Genomic DNA, 17562 nt, shown 5'->3' with positions numbered 1-17562 from the left:
GTCGGATAGATGCACAGCTACACGTCGACCGTTTGCATTAAAATAACATGTTAAAATGTAGGTGAATAATGATCATGCCCTAACAAGTGGTATTAGTGGACACTGAGTGTACTGGGTAACTTCTTGGTTTTATGTTGGTGACATACACTTCTATAGACTGGAAGATTCGTCCCTCGAGGGCATTCTCGAGAGACGGATCGTTCAGTCTAATACGACTACGCCACAGACACTGAACATTTCCGAATACATTAAAGCAACAAATACGCGTCGACAAGGCAAACCGTGTGGTGCAAGCAGCCAACAAGATATCAAATATAATTAACTATTCTCTTCGTAAATTGTTATTCTTTCTATTCAAGATGGTACCAAATATAATATGTAGAAGTTTACCATGCAAGGATCGTGTCTTCTTATGTAAACAGAGCTTTCGGTCGTGCGCTATGGGTTTCATCTAGAGGGACCGCGACATTACGGTGTAAAATTGTTACAGGCTTCTAATCTGTTCTAAGATTTGCCTGAATCACGTTTACCTCGACCTCGGAAAACTTTTTTTTAATGAAGGGAAAGAAAATGCTTACAATTGTAAATATCAAGCTTACGTAAAAGAACGGCATCCTTCACTGGAATCGTTATTTCTCCAAATACTGACACCATAAACATGCACAGCGGCACTAGAAATACAGGGTTGGTCATTGTTGAACAGTTTACCTAGGAAAAGATTGGAATAAAATAAAACAGTATTGCAAAGTACCGTTTGGATTTGATAGAGTCCTACAACATTTGGTGGAGAAATTCGACACGACAAACAATGCCATAAGAGACATCATGGGAAATTGTCAAATGCGTAGATTTCACATCATCTTTTTGTTAAAATAGTATATCGCTTTTAGCAATTCAACATTCAAAGTAAAAAGCTTAACAGTAAGGACACTGTCCTTTTATAATTAATACCGCAATGTCTTTGAATAATGAAATTTCGATTCCATGGGAACAAGACTGTAGCGATCAGATAAAATACCTGAAAATTTAGCAAATTCAATAGTTTGGGCTTCTACTCACTCCATTTTTAGCACATGGTGTTTATGGTTTACTGACGAGTAAATTACGTAAAATTTACAAATTTACATGTGATACTTACGTTCAAGCGACTTTTTGTGCATCTAACGCTATGAATATCAGCCTAGATGTTTCGAACTATAGTTCGAAATATCAATGTATGTCCCGACAGATGCCGCGATGTTGAAGTTAAAACCACTTTAACATATGTTTTGAAAAAGATATTCGTAAGAGTAATAGAAGAAATATAGAAACATGAACATGGGTTTTATTTTACCTAAGTATTCAGCTACTTTAATTGTTATACGCCTTGAGCTTGCTTTAACGTAGCCTGAAATCGCCTAAAATGTTGGGTGAAAGGTTTGTTCGCTCTTATCTTACAGGAAAACATCTGTCACATCCATTACATGTCCAGTGAGAAAGCATGAATTCTCGATAATATTCTTAAGAGGAATAAAAAGATTTCTTTCCTGGCGAGCATCTCAAATGGGACAACCCTATGATTTTTATTTCACTTTGCACCATACTTTAGTAAATAATGCACAAAAGCTGAGAGAACCCATGAAATCATTTGACAGAATATACTGAAACAATCACCACAAAGATTTTAATATGGTGGTCAAGTAAACAAGATTTTCTGAAAATGAACGAGAATGAATATCACATAGCAAACAGAAAACAAAGACTTAAGATTTTAATAAATATGAATGGTAGAGCAATGCAACATTTGATGATGTTCAACCGTGGACTTGAATTAGAGCTATACATAGCTCGGGGCCATTCAATCAGACAATATCTTACTTATCACACATGCACGAGCCAAGCTTCCCAACTCTTGACAAAAATCGATTGTTTACTCTTGACGAGTAAACAGTCAGCTTATGGAAATGGTCCACTCTTGACAAAAATACGGGATTATCACTGGTCGTTCTACGTCACGACAACCGGCGTTTATGTCATCAATTTTGTTGCGTCGATCTTCGATGTGCTCTTCGAAACGAACGACATGAATCTCTCCCACAATCGAAATTTATGCCTGGCGTGAAAATTTTGTAAAATTCTTTTCTTATTTTAGAGAAATACATCCAAATTTTGAGTACTGTATTTTGGTTCGTTATTCGTATATCTAGTCTCGACTGCCGCCTAACTTTCGTCGAACAAGTCTCAGAGTACCTTCATGTCCTAAAGGATCAATTTGGATCGAGTTTATAGGTCCGCGCCATTGAAATTCAGTCGTTCTATAATGGTCGCTTATGGAAATGGTCCACTTTTGCAACAAAATACGGGATTTTATCATCTGGTCGTTCTACGTCACGTCAACCGGCGTTTATGTCATCAGTTTTGTTGCGTCGATCTTCGATGTGCTCTTCGAACGAACGACATGTATCTCTCCCCGGATCGAAATTTGTGCCTGGCGTGAAAGTTTTGTAAAATTCTCTTTATTTTTTAGAGAAATACATCCAAATTTTGAGTACTTGTATGTTGGTTCGTATTCGTATATCTAGGCTCGACCGCCGCCTTAACTTTCGTCGAACAAGTCTTAGAGTACCTTCATGTCGTTAAGGATCGAATTGGACCGAGTTTACAGAGTCCGCGCCATTGAAATTCAGTCGTTCTATGAGCAGCCCTGTTCAATGCATTGTGTACAATAGCGCTTGCACAGTTCAAACACCAGAATACGTGTATTGGCAGCAGGTGTATATACCATTTTGAGAGTACATTTAGCACGCTAGTAAAGCGAAAACGAGTGTATACCAACTTGTAACTGTTTACTTACAATAAAAACACATACATATGCACAATCTGGAAAAAATGCAATGAATTACGTATAAAATTCCGAGTTTAAAACTGCCACAGCAGAAGGAATAAAAGACTTTTTGTACAAGTTTTTACGCGCAAAGGGTACCTTCAGTCGTCGACCTGACGGGGGATTTTGAATTCTGTGCTCAGTCGATGCGTTTGATCCTAATGGATCTAAATGGCTTTCCTCTTCAAAGATTGGTAATATATTACTGAAAGTTGCCGTTGTTTTATACAAACAATCTTTCCTGCCAGATTGACGACCTGTGTTAATCTCATTTGTCCTTAATCGAGAGGTTCCCGTACCGCGATACAATATAAAACGTTAAGATGCTCTCAACAAGCGAACGATACACAGTTACTAAAATATTCTTGCTGACATTAAAGCCTCTCAGTTTCCTGAGGAGGAATAAGCCTTGCTGTGATTTTTTACAAATAAATTCAGTGTCTTCTGTAAAACGACATTTCGAACCAAAAAATGTACCAAGATATTTAAAAGCTTACACTCTTTCAATTTGTTTTCCATCTATAATTATCGGTCGAAGTAATAAGTCCGGAACCTGCTTTTGTGCTCCCATTATACATGGTTCTTTAGTTTTACCGACATTTAATTCAAGAGAGCTTTTGTCAAACCAAGACTTCAAATAATCTATGAATAGAAAATAACGACTAAAAGAGTATTCACCATTGAGTCGTGCAATTACATTGTTCTGCTAACATGATGATATTTTGATCAGGTTCTGGTGTTAACTTTGTCCGATTATTTAGTGTTCGAGTTTCTTTTTTTAATCGATATCGTTTACAAAATAGATAAGGTATCAATGCTGTAATCGTTCCTACTAAGGATTGCATCCGATGACGTCTGGGGTAAAATTTCACTATCGCAATAGTGTGTACTTTTGGTATGCAGACATGCTTTACAGCCGTAAGTCTTTCTCCCAGATATTTTCCATGGCAAACAAGTATTTCACAGCAGTGTGGATTGTTAACTCTGACGATGCACTTCTTCACACATGACAAGGGCCGAGGAAAAAGTGTGCAATCATATTTAAACTTGTACAAACACCATAATGTAAGGAACACATCGAGTGTCATGTATGTCCATGAGCAACCCGACCGGAGAACATTAAGAAACCACATTATCTAAATCGAGTTGGTCGTATGTTTCCTCTGGCTAGCATACCAGAAGACTACTTTTTCACTGCCGGCGATTATATACATAGATGTGTTCTGAGATAGTTCATCTTCAAGGACAGAATAATATGCTTCGATGTCAACGCTTTCCAGACATATATGTTATTACATTTAATATTTGGTTGATCTTTACAGTGGCGATACAGCAACTTTATATATCTTGTTTTGATGCCAATAGTCTATTTTGAGCCCAAACGTATGGTTGATTGTGTACAATTAAAAAAGGGGCTTCCAAGACCTCATCAACCGGACACACTCGTTCCGAATCCGCTGATTTAAATGCCAACTGATAAGCACAAGTCTATATGTAGTCGACAAGACGCTGAGGGAGCGCCACCATATTATTGCCGTATGGACATCGTGTTCAGAACGTGTTCACGCTGTATATTACAAATTATGAGGCTGTTATTGGTTATTGTCCATAATGCAAAACCTTCTACCAACATTTATTTATCAATTTCGCAAGACCTGTGGATAAGTGCATGGTCTAATGTCGAACATTAAATTAAAATAACATTTTTGCAAAAATGATAATGTCATTTTATAATTTCCTAACATGGCGTGTTTGGTAGATACTGAGTGTACAGGGTAATTTCTTGGTTTAATTTTGCTATCATAGACTACTACGACACAGAAAACCGAAACTATTAGGACACATTAAAACACAATATGCACGTCAAAAGGGCAAATTGCGTGGCACAAGCAGCCAACAAGATATTTACAATCGTTTCCTTTCTTCCTATTTGATAATTGTTGCTATTTCTTTTTAGGATGGTATCAAAGAAAATAGAAGGTCCACATGCAAAGCATATCGTCTATAAATGGTAATGGGGCTTTCGTTTCTACGCTACCTATTTCATTTAAGCACACTCGAAGCATTGCAGAGTTACTAGGGGGTAAGTGGCTTTTCACAGTCTAAAACATGCTTGAGCCATGTTTACCTGTACTTTGAAAACGGTTTGCAGTGAAGGGGATTGAAACGCTCACAAAATATGGCGAAAACTGAAATCAGGCTCACTTTAAAGAATGACATCGTTCACAGCGTCTGTTACTCCTTCTCAAAACAGTAGCATCATTCAAATGAACAGCGGCCATAGAAACCCGGCTTGAGCTGAACATTTTCCCGCCTGGCAATAAAACTAATGCGCATTCAGTTGGTAACTGGTTTCGTCATTTTATTAATAATTGTGTTGTTTTCACTAGTAGTTTAGTCATATCATTTTTAGACTACTACACCATCTTAGACAAACTACAAAGCCTGCTCTATGACAAAAACACGGTGTATGTATAATACAAACGGTAAGCTGCGGTATCGTGACACACATAATAGTTTATAGTGACTCATTGATACGATTACAGTACATCAAGACAGGATAAATATTTGTATCAATAAGATTTTATATTATTTTACTCATGCCTCCTTCGTATTAGTTTTTCGGTTTTATACTTCGGTTTTTAAAGTGTTTTTAGTTACATGTAATATCTGATGTTGTGTTGTTTTGTGTGACGACAGCAAGACAATTTCCTAATGTACATGAATGTATATAATGGCAATAAATTTATCTAATCTAATCTAATCTAATCTAGAATAGTGCCGTTTAGACAGATGTGAGAACAGAAGCAAATTGTGACATAACGTAGTGGTATTTAATCAGAAATGTATGTTAGATATATGTACAGTTCCTTGCCTAATTAATTTTTTCAGTGTGTCATCCTACCAGGTGAAGTGAAATGTTCGGATTTGTTTTTTTAAAGATAGAAATGACAGAATCACAAATTTTGAGTTTAACGTGAAGATTTTAAAAACAACAACATCCTATTGATTTGACAGTGGCTTTAGTGGAACATTGAGTGTTAGAGTCCCACAACATCATAACTTGAAACAAAATGGAATCATGGTGATTTGCTTTTTGCTCAGTTCTCCATTTTGACAACATTCTTTTCCTGTACACCCCTACGACGTTTATATTTGACCATTTCTCCGCTTCTCTTTCTTCTCATTTCATCCACAGTCTTCCAGAAGCAAAGAGCAATCAATGATATCACCACACCCACAAAAGGGACAATTATTAAAATCATTTCAAGTCCTGACCCTGCAAAACAAGTACACATTAGTAAATGGACGTTGTGACTCCCTAGTCATTGTCCCTCAGTGACCAGTTCTCAGTATACGATTATAGAAGAACGTAGAAGGTCACAAAGAAGTTCGTGTTTACCACTAGTAGTTAGTTTCAACACAGTAATATACACATCGAAAGATGAAGGGTGTGTAGCTGTAACCCGTTAGCTACACCGTGGCATTTCATTCTGGAGATGTGAATTAGGATCGATAGAGTTTTGGCTTTGACATGAATTAAACTTCAATCGAACCATTAGCCACACATACACTGATTTCACGTTAATGTTATCTGTCTTGACTCAAAATTGCAATTTAATGCATTTGAAACATGTTTACAGGAGTAGCCGCGCCTCTGTTAATTCAATAGATTTTCGATCGGAAATATTTCCACTGTTTTGTAATTTTCTCATTTGTTCTGAACCTAACCCCCCTTGCATGGTTATCAGGATTGTTATCAGGATACGATAGCTCGAGAGAAAAACAGTAAATGTCTGCATAGCTACCACCATCACATCTTAAATGACAGGGCAAACATACCAGATTTAGATGACTCATTTCGTAGTGTCTTCCATCATCCATCATGTCAGGGTCTGAGGACAGCCACACCTCGTTGGTCGTAATTTCTTTCTCGCCTGATGTGCAAAACAAAATTTCAATTCCAATCAGTGAGCTTATCTAAGGCGCAGTACCTACAAAATCCCATTACCTTATCGAGGATCAGGGAACTTGGTCATTAGTCCCGGCAATTTCTCTTAAAATGCACTCTTTGTATTCTCATTGCTTTCTGCAGTTTTTCTGTCTTGCCTGAAGCAAAATGAAAAACACTTGTTCTTACTCATAAAGGGAGCTTGTGCTTTAGTGATTTCAGAAGTGTTCTTTTCTTTTTTTCTATGATAGTATTTATAGTATTCAAGATTTCAATATCAGTTTACACATAAGTCAATCTTACTTGTCAGATTGTTTGTCTGGTCGGCCCTGAGATCTACGGTAAAAGTAGTCGCGAAGAAACCGCCTCTTAAGAGAAGAAGGTCAATATTATCTGTCTTGACTCAACATTTCAATTCAATGCATTTGAAACATGTTTACAGGAGTAGCCGCGCCTCTGTTAATTCAGTATATTTTCGATCGAAAAAATTTCCACTGTTTTGTAATTTTCTCATTTGTTCTGAACCTAACCCCCTTGCATGGTTATCAGGATTGTTGTCAGGATACGAAAGCTCGAGAGAAAAACAGTAAATATCTGCACGCAAGAAATTTATTTTCCCTTAGCTACCACTATCACTTCTTAAAGAAAAGTGCAAATATACCAGATTTGGATGATCATTTCGTAGTGTCTTTCTATCATCCATCATGTCAGGGTCTGAGGACAGCCACACCTCGTTGGTCGTAATTTCTTTCTCGCCTGATGTGCCAAACAAAATTTCATTCCAATCAGTGAGCTTATCTAAGGCGCAGTACCTACAAAATCCCATTTAAATCATGGCAATCATTATTGAGGATCAGGGAACTTGGTCATTAGTCCCGGCAATTTCTCTTGAAATGCACTCTTTGTATTCTCATTGCTTTCTGCAGTTTTTTTGTCTTGCCTGAAGCAAAATGAAAAACACTTTGTTCTTACTCATAAAGGGAGCTTGTGCTTTAATGATTTCAGAAGTGTTCTTTTCTTTTTTTCTATGATGGTATTTATAGTATTTAAGATTTCAATATCAGTTTACCCGTAAGTCCATCTTACTTGTCAGATTGTTTGTCTTGTCGGCCCTGAGATCTAAGGTAAAAGTAGTCGCAAAGAAACCGCCTCTTAAGAGAAGAAGGTCAATATTATCTGTCTTGACTCAAAATTGCAATTTAATGCATTTGAAACATTTTGCAGGAGTAGCCGCGCCTCTGTTAATTCAATAGATTTTCGATCGGAAATATTTCCACTGTTTTGTAATTTTCTCATTTGTTCTGAACCTAACCCCCCTTGCATGGTTATCAGGATTGTTATCAGGATACGAAAGCTCGAGAGAAAAACAGTAAATGTCTGCACGCAAGAAATTCATTTCCCCTTAGCTACCACTATCACATTTTAAAGAAAAGTGCAAATATACCAGATTTGGATGACTCATTTCGTGGTGTCTTTCCATCATCCATCATGTCAGGGTCTGAGGACAGCCACACCTCGTTGGTCGTAATTTCTTTCTCGCCTGATATGCAAAACAAAATTTAAATTCCAATCAGTGAGCTTATCTAAGGCGCAGTACCTAAAAAATCCCATTTAAATCATAACAATAACTTATCGAGGATCAGGGAACTTGGTCATTAGTCCCGGCGATTTCTCTTAAAATGCACTCTTTGTATTCTCATTGCTTTCTGCAGTATTTCTGTCTTGCCTGAAGCAAAATGGAAAACACATTGTTCTTACTCATTTAGGGAGCTTGTGCTTTAATGATTTCAGAAGTGTTCTTTTCTTTTTTTCTATGATGGTATTTATAGTATTTAAGATTTCAATATCAGTTTACCCGTAAGTCCATCTTACTTGTCAGATTGTTTGTCTTGTCGGCCCTGAGATCTAAGGTAAAAGTAGTCGCAAAGAAACCGCCTCTTAAGAGAAGAAGGTCAATATTATCTGTCTTGACTCAAAATTGCAATTTAATGCATTTGAAACATTGTGCAGGAGTAGCCGCGCCTCTGTTAATTCAGTAGATTTTCGATCGAAAAATTTCCACTGTTTTGTAATTTTCTCATTTGTTCTGAACCTAACCCCCCTTGCATGGTTATCAGGATTGTTGTCAGGATACGAAAGCTCGAGAGAAAAACAGTAAATGTCTGCACGCAAGAAATTCATTTCCCCTTAGCTATCACATCAAAAGTGCAAACATACCAGATTTGGATGACTCATTTCGTGGTGTCTTTCCATCATCCATCATGTCAGGGTCTGAGGACAGCCAAAACTCGTTGGTCGTAATTTCTTTCTCGCCTGATGTGCGAAACAAAATTTCAATTCCAATCAGTGAGCTGTTATATAATCACTTATCGAGGATCAGGGAACTTGGTCATTAGTCCCGGCAATTTCTCTTAAAATGCACTCTTTGTATTCTCATTGCTTTCTGCAGTTTTTCTGTCTTGCCTGAAGCAAAATGAAAAACATATTGTTCATACCCATTAAGGGAGTTGTGCTTTAGTGATTTCAGAAGTTTTCTTTTCTTTTTTCTATGACTTAGTATTTATAGTATTTAAAAATGTCAATATCAGCTTACCCGTAAGTTCATCTTACCTGCCAGATTGTTTGTCTGGTCGGCCCTGAGATCTGCGGTAAAAGCAGTCGCGAAGAAACCGCGTCTTAAGAGAAGAAGGTTATTTCCAAATATGGTAATATCCTGTAGCTGACCGTTAGCATAATTGTGTCCCAAAGACTTCCAGAATTGGTTCTCCGAGGTAGCATACAGTATATCGTTTCCATGTACCGGCAATCCTAACAACATTTCTCTTTTCTTATTGAACACTGTCTTTATAACTCCACCACTGTTAGGTTCTGGCTCCTCCCATGACTCGCCATCACTTGACCAGACGTACACGGAGTGGTCCTCCCCGACTCCTAACAATCCTTCGTTTTGAGCGACAGTTACACCAATCATGCAACATGAATTTGGCATTGGATCCGACCAATAACCATCTATTCTAAACTTAAGTCTCCCGTACTTATCCACAGCTATAAGAGTGCTGTCACCGAACATATCAACCACGGTTATTTCTTCGGTGTCTTCCAGTTGTAGATTATCACCTCGGGTACTGCCTCTGTATAATTTGTAGTCGCCCATGACAAATAGGAGTCGATGTCCCTAAACATGTGCAGTACAAAAATGCAGTACAAGAACTGTTACACACTATTACGAGTGTGTGTATATAAAAATTACAACTTTTGACATAATTCTAAATAGTTAAATTATGGTTGCAATAAATACATTTACGATAATAGTGTGACTCTTTGTACGATAAGAAGTCTTTGTAAGCACTAACAAGCTCAAGTAACAAGTATTTTTTAAGTATTCTGAACACCATAGGAAGTAATTTTTGTGTTGCAAAATAAATAGATATTGTTATCAAATGTCTCGCTCGTTCCTGTGTCGTATCAGCATAAATTTTATTCGTACTGCTTTCAGAAAAAAATAACAAAAGTCAATTGTCTGATATCACAGAAGGAATGGGTGATAGAACTTTTTTAGACAAATTTGCATTCAAAAAGTAACATTAAGGCCTCTATAGCGGAAAGTGAACAGCAACAAGATATCAGTGTTTTGCAAATTTTAATATTGCCTATATAAATTGAAGCTGCAAATAACATTTCTGAGGCTAACTCACTTGCCATTGTGAAAGCACTTGTAACGACATAATCATATTCAAATTTCAAATTGTTTACATGATATGTGCACTAAAAAGGGAACTTTATATACACTTATTACGGCTTTTACCGTCAATCATAATTATTCTGAATTACTTCAACGTACGTACGTACGTATGTATGTATGTATGTATGTATGTATGTATGTATGTATGTATGTATGTATGTATGTATGTATGTATAAAATATTTAATTTAAATACATGGATGGATAGATAGTAGAGATACATGAGGATGATAGACAAAAGGTCAGATAGACAGAATGAGGTAGAAAACTCGTTTACTCTTTGTGAAGTACTTTCCATACTTACTCCATTGACTTCAGCGTTTCCACTCTTACTGCCATCTGCTGCAGTATGCAATAATTAAATAAGTGGGAAATATCTTTATTGTCTTCATCATTAAAATCTAAACTGCAATAACTAATGTTACTCTATCAGCGTTGCAGCCAGGACGCGCCCTTGCGACAATGTCCCCTATACGGAACCCTTTTTCTCACATTCCTGGCCGCTGGGAGTGCGGCATCGACGGAGTGGGAAAAAATCTCACACACCAAGGACCTGGGATCAGATTTCTCACACTCGTTGGGGATATATTGTCTCACACTCGCCTGCGACTCGAATGAGACAAAATATCCCCAACTCGTGTGAGAAATCTGATCCCAGGTCCTTGGGGTGTGAGATTCTATTAGTCCCGCATTCTCGCGCACTGCGGGTCACTTTGGGCGCACGCACTCATGTGTCGACTGTGTTCAATGGGTGTAGTCTTCACTGACGGTGGACTTCGTGTTGCATTATTTTGAGGCTTTCTAAGCTGTGATTAGAAGCAACTAAAACGCTGCACTTTGTGATAGCCTGCATGATTGAGCTCTGATTGGAGGCAGATTACAATTGCCTGAAATTAAAGCGTAGCGACGCGTTCCCGGTAGCTTAAATTTTGTTTTGTGAAACTAATTCATAATAAAATAATAAAAAAATGATCGACAACTGACGCATGTTGTCCCCAAAATCTGCAGTGTGCCCCCAAAAATAAACGGTAATCGGACACATTGTCCACCGGTTTAGAATTCCTGGCTGCAACACTGCTCTATTCAACAATATGAAAAGTTTATTTCCTTTATTTGAAAAGAGAAAGGGTGTACAAAATGTCTAAGTTTATCAAACGTTGTCTAGTTAAGGATGAAGTGTTGTTTGTATGATACAGTGAAGGGCATATTTAATGTGAAAACATTTTTGCATGAAATAACATATGCAATTAAAGCCACCTGTTATATTTAGATGTTTCTGATCGTAAACGTCAAGCTTTAATTGAGAATTATGAAGTAAATTTCGTAATAATCACTTCATCTTTTATGAGATATCGATGACACAGACACGTAGACTGACAGACGCGCATCTGTTTGACTTTACATTAAATAATTCTACAACAAAAGTAACGGAGCTAAATACAACCCGTCCTGCCTTCGAATCAACACTCACGTCGAATATGGTAACTTCTTTTGTTTGTTTTTTTTCTTTTGTTTGATGTGTTGGCGTTGTTTGGTTATATTTTGTTTTAGGGTTTTTAATCAACTAAAATATTCATGTTCAGGGATTGCATGTAAAACTGTATTGATATGGTTACTGTTGTTGTGTGCAAGGTTGCCCTGTCCTCGTCATTTTTTCTCAGCAGGTCATTTGTGAAATCACCCTCTGTTTTAGCCAAATTAGCACAGTGGTAAGCTGATATCTGACATATACGACACAAATTCCCGATCCAGTTTTTAGAAGTACAGAGGTCGTCAAAAAGGGTTAACGTCCCCAGGGAGGCACTCTCTTAGGAAGTTTATACAAGTGTGTATCGCGATCACTCTCTAGAACTCTTGTGGTTGTGAGAAGCCTACGTTTCACCAACAACGCATATCAATGTCATGTCGTTTGGCCCAAGCACAAGACAAGAGCTACGGTAGGAATTGTTAGGGACCGAGCACAATTAACGGCAGGGGGGCCGGAAGAGAAAATGGGGGCGGCCACGAAAAAAAATGAATGTTCTTGGGGTGGGCCATGAAAATTCCAGGAAAGATAAGGGGTGGGCCACCAAAATGTTTTACACCATGACAGACAGAGAATATTTTTCAGCATTTTTGTTCCTTGTTGAAGCTGGAGTTCCTTGTTAAACTTCTTGTAGCATGATGAAATATCAAGTCTTAAACCTCACAATGCAGTTGTTATGTGTAAAATGAGCAATATTATTATTGAAAATTGACTTTATTTGTCAACAATAATAATGATTGGTAATGATACAGAGGCTAGGTTAAAACTGGTTATTTCATCACGCTATAGGAAGTACTAGATATGTAGTGGACACACAGGAAAAAAATAATGAAAAAAAAAGAAAAAAAGGCATTAATGGGTCTTTTATAGTTAGCCCATGAAGGACTATTCCAACGGCAGACTGTCATTACAGTGGAGTAACATTGAATATCTTTGGTAGTCATAGAAAGGCAGACACTGGGTTGTGGAAAGTGCATTGAAATCACAATGGTCATGTTATACATTTTTCCCCAACATCTGAAAACATCATATAGATACTCAGTTGAAGTAAAGCATAGACATACCGGTATATGAAATGCTAAACATGCATACCAGCAAACAGACTCAAAAATAATTATGCAGTTCAGTTCAGTCTTCTCAGTGACAAAATTGTCCTAAAATTCTTACTCTTTGCTGTATCATACTTTGGAAATTAAAAAGACAATGCATTCATTCTATATACCATGGGTAATATGTACATGACCCCTGTGTGACCATTTGTTCGGATGACTTTTGAGTAAAGGGTTAATTTAAAACTATATTAAACTGAAGGGGGAAAGTTACATGGAATTTTGCTCATAAAAACACTTGTTAGACTAACTTGCAGATGTGCAGTGAACATTGTCATCATTAAAAATAATTCATGTCTAAATCAATGCTTCAACTATAACAACTATATAAGCACTGAATGAACTTGTAGATTGTTTATAAGGTATTTGGTAATTTCATCATTCTTTGAGATTAAAATAGCACAACACAATACTTAAAAAGTAGCTGTAGATGTTACAAGTAGTAAAGCTTGAACATATGTTATTTTGTTTGTTTATTATTTATATATTTATTTGTTTATTATTTATTTCAAGAATGCAAGAATGTTGTTTTCACTAAAGCAGATATTAAAAGTTATAAGGATTATATATATGTGTACAACTTTGTACCTATGTAATCTTTGGTTTTTGGGGAGGGGGCACAAAAAGTTTGTTGCCGGTGATGGGGGCCACTAAAATTTTTGCTGGTGTTAGGGGGGCCTGTAAAAAATATATGCACCACATATTTTCTCTTCCAGCCCCCCTGCCGTTAATTGTGCTCGTTCCCTAATTCCAAATTTGCATTGTCCCACTTTGACTTTTGCTTTTACCTAATAAAGATTGAAACCGGGTGAATAGATCTTTTTTGTATGCCCTTTTAATATTACATTGCTTCCTAAATTGATAAAAGTAATTAATAATGTCGACGTTCGCTCTACTGACGATTTTGTTCTGATGAAGTCTGAGATAGAAGTATAAATTTTCATTACTAATAGTATTGATTGGTATAGGGCATGCTTCACAGCCGCATGTGTTCTTCACGTATTTTTCATGACAATTTTATAATTTCCTGGCATGTGTGTATCTGGTGGATACTGATATAGGGTTGGATAGATGCACAGCTAAACTTTGACCGTTTGCATTAAAATAACATGTTAAAAATGTAGGTGTTATATGATCATGCCCTAACATGTTGTACTGAATGGACACTGAGTGTACCGGGTAACTTCTTGGTTTTATGTTGTGACATACACTTCTACAGACTGAAAGATCCATCGCTTGAGGGCGTTTTCGAGGGACGGATCGTACAGTCTAACACCACTACGACACAGATACTGAAAATTTCAGGATACATTAAAGCAACAAATACAAGTCAACAAGTCAAACCATGTGGTGCAAGCAGCCAACAAGATATCAAATATAATTTGCTATTCTCTTCGTAAATTGTTATTCTTTTTATTGAAGATGGTACCAAAGACAGTATGTAGAAGTTTTCCATGCAAAGGATCTTGTCTGCTTATGTAGACGGCGCTTTCGGTCGTGCGCTATTGGTTTCATCTAAAGGAACCGCAACATTACAGAGTAAAATTGTTACAGGCTTCTTATCGGTGCTAAGATATGCCTGAATCACATTTACCTCGACCTTGGAAAATTTTGGTTTAATGAAGGGAAAGAAAATGCTTACAATTGCAAAATAAGGCGAAAACAGAAATCCATCTTACGTGCAAGAATGGCATTCTTCGCTGGAATCGTTATTTCTCCAACTACTGACACCATAAACATGCAAAGCGGCACTAGAAATACAGCATAGGTCATTGTTGAACAGTTTACCTGAGGAAAATTGGAATAAAATAAAACAGTATTCCAAGGTATCGTTTGGATCTGATAGAGCCCTACAACATTGGTTGGACAAAATCGAAAAAGGTTGCCATAAGATACATCATGGGAAATTGTCAAATGCGTGGATGTCACATCATCTTTGTGTTAAAATAGTATAACGCTTTTAGCATTTCAACATTCAAAGTAAGAAGCGTAACAGTATAGGGACACTGTCTTTTTATAATTAATACCGAAATGTCTTTGAATAATTAAATTTCGAATCCATAGGAACAAAACTGTAGTGTTCAGATAAAATACCTTGCAAATATAGCGTATGCAATAGTTCAGGCTTCTACTCAATCCATTTTTAGTACATGGTGTTCATGCTTTACTGACGAGTAAATATGTAAAATTTACAAATTTACATGTGATACTTACGTTCAAGCGACTTTTTGTGCATCTAACGCTATGAATATCAGCCTAGATGTTTCGAACTCTAGAAATATCAATATATAGACAGACAGATGCCGCGACGTGGAAGTTAAAACCACGTTAACATATGTTTTTAAAAAGTTATTCCTGAAAGCGATAGATGAAATATAGAAACGTGAATATCGGTTTTTATTTTACTATACAAAGTATTCAGCTACTTTAATATTTATCCGCCTTAAGCTTGCTTTAACGTAGCCTGAAATCGCCTAAAATCTTGGGTGAAAGGTTTGTTTATCTTACAGCAAAACATCTGTCACAGCCATTACATGTCCAGTGAGAAAGCATAAATTTTCGATTAATATACTTAAGAGGAAAAACATTTCTTTCCTGGCGAGCATCTCAAATGGAAAAAACCATATGATTTTATTTCACTTTGCACCATACTTCAGTAAATAATGCACAAAAGCTGAGGAACCCATGAAATCATTTGACGAATAATACTGAAACAATCACAACAAAGATTTTAATATGATGGTCAAGTATACAAGATTTTCTGAATATCACACGGCAAACAGAAAACAATGACTTAAGATTTTAACAAATATTGAATGGTAGAACAATGAAACATATGACATTCAACCGACGACTTGAATTAGAGGTACACATAGCTCGGGGCCATTCAATCAGACAATCACACTTACACAAGCCAAGTTAGCCAACTCTTGAAATAAATGTGACTGTTTACTCTTGACGATTAAACAGTCACCTTATGGAAATGGTCAACTCTTGACAAAAAATACGGGATTATCATCTGGTCGTTCTACGTCACGACAACCTCGTTTATGTCATCAATTTTGTTGCGCCGACCTTGATGTGCTCTTCGTGCAAACGAACAACATGTATCTCTCTTACGATCAAAATTTGCGTCTGGCGTGAAAATTTGTAAAATTCTCCTTATTATTTTAGCATAATACACCGACTTGGCAAATTTTGCGTAATTGTATTTCGGTTTTGAGGCTAATATGGAGGTATGTATTCGTATATCTAGGCCTTAACTTTCGTTGAAGAAGTCTTCATGTGGTTAAGGATCAATTTGGACTGAGTTTACAGTGTCCGCGCCATTGAAATTCAGTCGTTCTATAAGCAGCCCTGATCAATGCGTTGTGTACAATAACGCTTGCACAGCTCAAATACCACTATAAGTGTATTGGCAGCATGTGCACAGTATATACCATTGTTAGCGTACATTAGTCTATACCAACCTTTTACCTGAATGCCTCTGAATCGAAAACGAGTATGAAAAATGTTCCATCCCTGTCTCTGAATTGTAAAGAGTCTATACTTATTTTCCACCCATGTCTCTGAATCGAAAATGAGTCTATATAATTTCCCACTCGTGTCTCTGAATCCAGAACGAACCTATATACAAATTTCCACTCCCGTCTGTGAATCGAAAACGAGTCTCTATACATTTTCCATCCCCGTCTCTGAATCGCAAACGGCTCTTCCTACTATGTATACATGTCAGGCCTGTATACGTAAGTATACGTACGTATACGTATATGTATGTATGTATGTATGTATGTATGTATGTATGTATGTATGTATGTATGTATGTATGTATGTATGTATGTATGTATGTATGTATGTATGTATGTATGTATGTGTGTATGTATGTATGTATGTATGTATGTATGTATGTATGTATGTATGTATGTATGTATGTATGTATGTATGTATGTATGTATGTATGTCTGTGTGTGTGTCTGTATGTATGTATGTATGTATGTCTGTCTGTATGGATGGATGGATGTATGTATGTATGTATGTATGTATGTATGTCCGTCTGTATGTATGTCTGTTGTATGTATGTATGTATGTATGTATGTATGTATGTATGTATGTATGTATGTATGTATGTATGTCCACACATATTTGTGCAAGACTTTGTCTGCAAGAATTGGTGTTATAAGACGACTACGCCCCTTTTCTCAAAGGAGTGTTCTTTTGCTAGTTTATAACGCTTTGTTCTTGTCTGTAATTGATTACTGTTGTATTGTTTGGGCTAGTACGTCTAAGACCAATCTCCAAAGATTGTAAAAACTCCAGAAAAGGGCTGGTAATGTAATTCTCGGAGTTGACACGAATTTTCCTTCTCGAACAG

Source organism: Ptychodera flava, chromosome 18 (genome assembly GCF_041260155.1).
Source record: "Ptychodera flava strain L36383 chromosome 18, AS_Pfla_20210202, whole genome shotgun sequence".
NCBI lineage: Eukaryota > Metazoa > Hemichordata > Enteropneusta > Ptychoderidae > Ptychodera > Ptychodera flava.
Note: the sequence above shows the minus strand (reverse complement) of the source record.